The 6000-nt window shown below is 34.6% G+C and overlaps 1 long non-coding RNA gene across 1 annotated transcript in view; it reads left to right on the top strand.

Moving 5' to 3' along the window:
* The first annotated feature begins 3705 nt into the window (after positions 1–3705).
* LOC116668305 overlaps positions 3706–6000 on the top strand; it is a 32846-nt gene continuing 30551 nt past the window's right edge. The window contains exon 1 of the long non-coding RNA XR_004325427.1: positions 3706–3715. This is a non-coding gene — a long non-coding RNA (uncharacterized LOC116668305). The remainder of the gene's footprint in view (positions 3716–6000) is intronic.

Here is a 6000-nt window from a genome sequence, read left to right as displayed (position 1 = left end):
TATTATTATTTTTTTTAAAAAAACACCTTATTTCATTTTCATTTCTTTTGGGTTTGATCTCCTGTTATTGATTACAAATAGGTTTCAAATATCGTTTTTTGATCTGTGTTCCCTTTTTTCTTATTAAGGGTTATTAAAAAAAGACGTCTCAACTCGAATGCTAGTCTTGATTCAAACTGCGCTTCCATAACTGATTATACACTGTTCAAACCTTTTTTTCTCCCTTCTTTTAAAATTCTCTTTCTCTCTCCTTTTTTTTTTTTAAGTTTGACTTCTACATAGGCATTAGATACATAAATAAATAAACTCCTTAAGGACCACAATAGATAACTGATACTCCATAAGCCACAGTGCCAGAGAGGTATGAGCAAGATGAAGAAGCAGAGAAACCATTCCCAATTAAAAGAACTAGAGAAATCCCCTGAAAGAACGATCAATGAAATAGACATCGATAGCCTACTAGATCAAGATTTCAAAAAAGGAGTGATCAAAGTACTGAAGGAACTAAAAGAGATAGTGTTTAGAGATATAAAATATGTCAAAAATGAAATCGAAGCTATAAAGAAGAGCCAAGTAGAAATGGTAAACTCATTGGCTGAGATGAGAAAGGATCTAAAGGCTGTGCAAAACAGAGTAGATAATGCAGAGAAACGAATTCATGACCTAGAAGACAGGACAACAGAAAGCACCCAATCAGAACACCTGCAAGATAAACAAATAAAAACAAATGAAAGCAACATAAGGGACCTATGGGATAATATAAAGCATGCCAATCTTCACATAATAGTGGTCCCAGAAGGGGAAGAAAGAACAAAGGGACTGAAAAAGTATTTGAAGAAATCATGACTGAAAACTTCCCAAACTTAAAGAAGGAATCAGATATCCTAGTATAGGAAGTTCAAAGGGTCCCAAACAGGAAAAACCCAAACAGACCTACACCAAGACATATCATAATCAAGATGGCCACAGTCAAGGATAAAGCAATGATCCTAAAGGCAGCAAGAGAAAATCAAAGAGTGAGTTACAAGGGAACCTCCATAAGGCTCTCAGCTGATTTCTCTACACAAACACTACAGACCAAAAGGGAGTGGCAAGATATATTCAAAGTCCTGAATGAAAAAAAGATGCAGCCTAGGATACTTTATCCAGCAAGGCTATCCTTTAGGATAGAAGGAGAGATAAAGAATTTCACAGACAAGCAAAAACTAAAAGAGTTTAGCAACACTAAACCCATGCTAAAAGAAATATTGAAAGGTCTACTCTAAATAGAAAAGCAGTAGGATGCTACAGAAATTAGAAACTCATAACTGGAAAGGTGGTAACTCATGAATTATAAATAAAATAAACACGAAATTGTAAAAGAAGACATCTAAATCATTAAGACTGGGAGAGGGAAGCAAAAAAAATAAAGAGTATTTTTTTCTTTTTTTTTTTCAATTTTTTGTTTTCGGTAGGATGGGTTTGAGATATAGTAATGGGCTAACAGACTTAGAGAAAAGGGTAACCACAAGACAAAAACTTACAAGGGAGTCACAAAAACTAAATAAAATCCATGATAATACAAAGGAAAGTTACCAAACCACAAAAGGAAGAAGAAAGGAACAAAGAGGAAATACCAAATCAACTGCAAAAATAAGTTCAAAATGGTAATAAACACACATCTATCATTAATTACTGTAAATGTTAATGGACTAAATACTCCAGTCAAAAGACATAGAGTGGCAGACTGGATAATAAAGCAATAACCTTCAATATGCTGCATACAAGAGACCCACTTTAGCAAGAAGGACATATATAGCTTGAGAGTGAAAGGATGGAAAAGGATATTCCATGCAAATGGAAAAGCCAAAAAAGCAGGTGCTGCAGTACTGATTTCAGAGAAAATAGACTTTAAAACAAAGGCCATAAAGAAAGATAAAGAAGGACATTTTATAATGATTAAAGGAGTGATACAAGATGAGGATATTACACTTGTTAATATATATGCACCCAATATAGGAGCACCTAAGTACATAAAATAATTACTAACAGAGATAAAGGGGGATATTGATGGGAATACAACTATAGTTGGAGATTTTAACACTGCTTTAACATCACTAGACAGATCTTCCAGACAGAAAATAAACAAGGCAACAGAGAAATTAAATAATACTATAGAAAAATTAGATTTGGTGGATATCTTCAGAGCATTACATCCCCACAAAATAGGATATACATTCTTTTCAAGTGCACATGGAACATTTTCTAGGATTGATCATGTAGAAAAGAAACCTCAACGATTTTAAGAAGATAGAAATTATCTCAAGCATCTTTACTGACCACAATGCCATGAAACTAGAAATCAACAACAGAGAAACAAAGGAGAAAGAAAGGAAAGCATGGAGATTAAACAATATGCTATTAAAAAAACAATGGGTCAATGAGGAAATCAAAGCCAAAATTAAAAAATACCTTGAGACAAATGAAAATGAAAGCACAACCACACAAAATTTACAGGACACAGCAAAGGCAGTGCTAAGAGGGAAGTTTATAGCGATACAGACCTTCCTCAAAAAAGAAGAACAATCTCAAATAAACAATTTAACCCACCAACTAAAAGAACTAGAAAAAGAAGAACAAAAAGCCCCAAAAGGCAGCAGAAGGAAAGAAATTATAAAGATCAGGGAGGAAATAAATAAAATAGAGATTAAAAAAACCATAGAAAAAATCAATCAAACCAAAAGCTGGTTTTTTGAAAAAGTAAATAAAATAGACAAACCTCTGGCCAAACTCACAAAGAAAAAAGAGAGAGCACAAATCAGCAAAATAAGAAAGGAAAATGGAGAAATTACAACAAACAAAATAGAAATACAGTATAGCATACGAGAATATTATGAAAAACTATATGGAACCAAACTGGATAACATAGAGGAGATGGACAAGTTTCTGGAAACATACAGTCCACCAAGACTGAATCAAGAGAAACTGACCACTTGAACAAACCGATCACTAGAAATGAAATCGAAATAGCAACAAAAAACCTCCGTACAAATAAACGTCCAGGACTGGACGGCTTCACTGGGGAATTCTACCAAACATACAAGGAACTCATACCAGTCCTTCTTAAACTCTTCCAGAATATTGAAAAAGAGGGAATACTCCCAAACTCATTCTATGAAGCCACCATCACCCTGATACCAAAACCAGGCAAAGATACTATCAAAAAATAGAATTATAGGCCTATGTCACTGATGAACATAGACGCCAAAATCCTCACCAAAATTTTAGCAAACAGAATCCAACAACACATAAAAAACATTATACATCATGACAAAGTGGGGTTTATCCCAGGGACACAAGGGTGGGTCAACATACGCAAATCAATCAGTGTAATACATCACATCAACAAGAGAAAGGACAAAAACCACATGATCATCTCAACAGATGCAGAAAAAGAATTTGATAAAATTCAACACCCATTTTTGATACAAACTCTCACCAAAGTGGGTATAGAGGGAACATATCTCAACATCATAAAAGCTATATATGACAAACCTACAGCCAGCATAGTACTCAACAGTGAAAAACTCAAAAGCTTCCCACTAAAATCTGGGACAAGACAAGGATGCCCACTATCACCACTCCTATTCAGCATAGTTCTGGAAGTCCTAGCCACAGCAATCAGGCAAGAGAGAGAAATAAAAGGGATCCAAATTGGAAAAGAAGATGTAAAAGTGTCACTATATGCCGATGACATGTTACTATATATAGAAAACCCTAAAAGGTCCACACAAAAGCTACTAGAGCTGATTGAAGAATTCAGCAAGGTAGCAGGTTACAAGATTAACGTTCAAAAATCAGTGGCATTTCTTTACACTAACGATGAATCAACAGAAAAAGAAAGTAAAGAAACAACCCCTTTCAAAATAGCAGGCGAAGTAATAAAATATCTGGGAATAAATCTAACCAAGGAGGTGAAAGAATTATACACAGAAAACTATAAAACACTGATGAAGGAAATTAAAGAGGACTTTAAAAAGTGGAAAGATATCCCATGCTCTTGGATTGGAAGAATCAATATTGTTAAAATGGTCACACTGCCCAAGGCAATCTACAGATTTAATGCAATCCCTATCCAATTACCCAGGACATATTTCACAGACTAGAACAAATCATAATAAAATTCATATAGAACCATCAAAGACCTAGAACTGCCAAAGCATTACTGAAGAGAAAGAAAGAGGCTGGAGGAATAACTTTCCCAGACTTCAGACAATACTACAGAGCCATAGGCAACAAGACAGCATGGTATTGGTACAAAAACAGACATATAGACCAATGGAACAGAATAGAGAGCCCAGAAATGAACCCACAAACTTTTGGTCAACTAATCTTTGAGAAAGGAGGCAAGAATATACAATGGAATAAAGACAGTCTCTTCAGCAAACGGTGTTGGGAAAACTGGACAGCAGCTTGTAAAGCAATGAAGCTAGAACACTCCCTTACACCATACACAAAAATCAACTCAAAATGGATCAAAGACTTAAACATAAGACAAGGTACAATAAACCTCCTAGAAGAAAATATAGGCAAAACATTATCTGACATACATCTCAAAAATGTTCTCCTACAACAGTCTACTCAAGCAATAGAAATAAAAGAAAGAATAAACAAATGGGACCTAATGAAACTTACAAGCTTCTGCACAGCAAAGGAAACCATAAGTAAAATAAAAAGACAACCTATGGAATGGGAGAAAATCTTTGCAAATGAAACCGACAAAGGCTTGATCTCCAGGATATATAAGCAGCTCTTATGACTTAATAAGAAACAACCAAACAACCCAATCCAAAAATGGGCAGAAGACCTAAACAAGCAATTCTCCAAGGAAGACATACAAATGATCACTAGGCACATGAAAATATGCTCAATATCACTAATTATCAGAGAAATGCAAATCAAAACTACAATGAGGTATCACTTCACATCAGTCAGAATGGCCATCATTCAAAAATCCACAAATGACAAATGCTGGAGAGGCTGTGGAGAAAGGGGAACCTTCCTACACTGCTGGTGGGAATGCAGTTTGGTGCAGCCACTGTGGAAAACAGTATGGAGATTCCCCAAAAGACTAGGAATAGACTTACTGTATGACCCAGGAATCCCGCTCCTGGGCTTATATACAGAAGGAACCCTAATCCAAAATGACACCTGCACCCCAATGTTCACAGCAGCACTATTTACAACAGCCAAGACATGGAGACAGCCTAAATGTCCATCAATGGATGACTGGATAAAGAAGTAGTGGTATATTTATACAATGGAATACTACTCAGCCATAAAAACCGACAACATAACACCATTTGCAGGAACATGGATGCTCCTGAAGAATGTCATTCTAAGTGAAGTAAGCCAGAAAGAGAAAGAAAACTACCATATGAGATCGCTCATATGTGGAATCTAAAAAAACAAACTAACAAACATAGCATAAATACAAAACAGAAACAGACTCATAGACATAGAATACAAACTTGTCGTTGCCAAGAGGGCGGAGGGTGGGAAGGGATAGACAGGATTTCAAAATTGTAGAATAGATAAACAAGATTATACTGTATAGCACAGGGAAATATACACAAGATCTTCTGGTAGCTAAGAGAAAAAAATGTGACAGTAAATATATATATGTTCACTTATAACTGAAAAATTGTGCTCTACACTGGAATTTTACACATTGTAAAATGATTATAAATCAATAAAAAAATGTTAAAAAAAAATGGAAGATGAGACAAGATTAAAACTCCAAACAATGAATTTATATTAAACATTGAATCTTACAAGGGCATATTTGAAGACTAAATATGGTAAAATGTGTACTGTTCTAACAGAATAAAATAATTAAATAATATTTTAGCTATAAATATTATATTATGATTTATAAATATAATAATTATTGTCAATTTGCTCTTTGAGATTTTGGCCATTAACACTCACTTTTTCACTACTCCAGTTCTTAGACAAATC

This window comes from Camelus ferus, chromosome 2 (assembly GCF_009834535.1).
Source record: "Camelus ferus isolate YT-003-E chromosome 2, BCGSAC_Cfer_1.0, whole genome shotgun sequence".
In the NCBI taxonomy this organism is placed as follows: domain Eukaryota; kingdom Metazoa; phylum Chordata; class Mammalia; order Artiodactyla; family Camelidae; genus Camelus; species Camelus ferus.
Note: the sequence above shows the minus strand (reverse complement) of the source record. Positions and strands in the feature narration are given on the sequence as shown.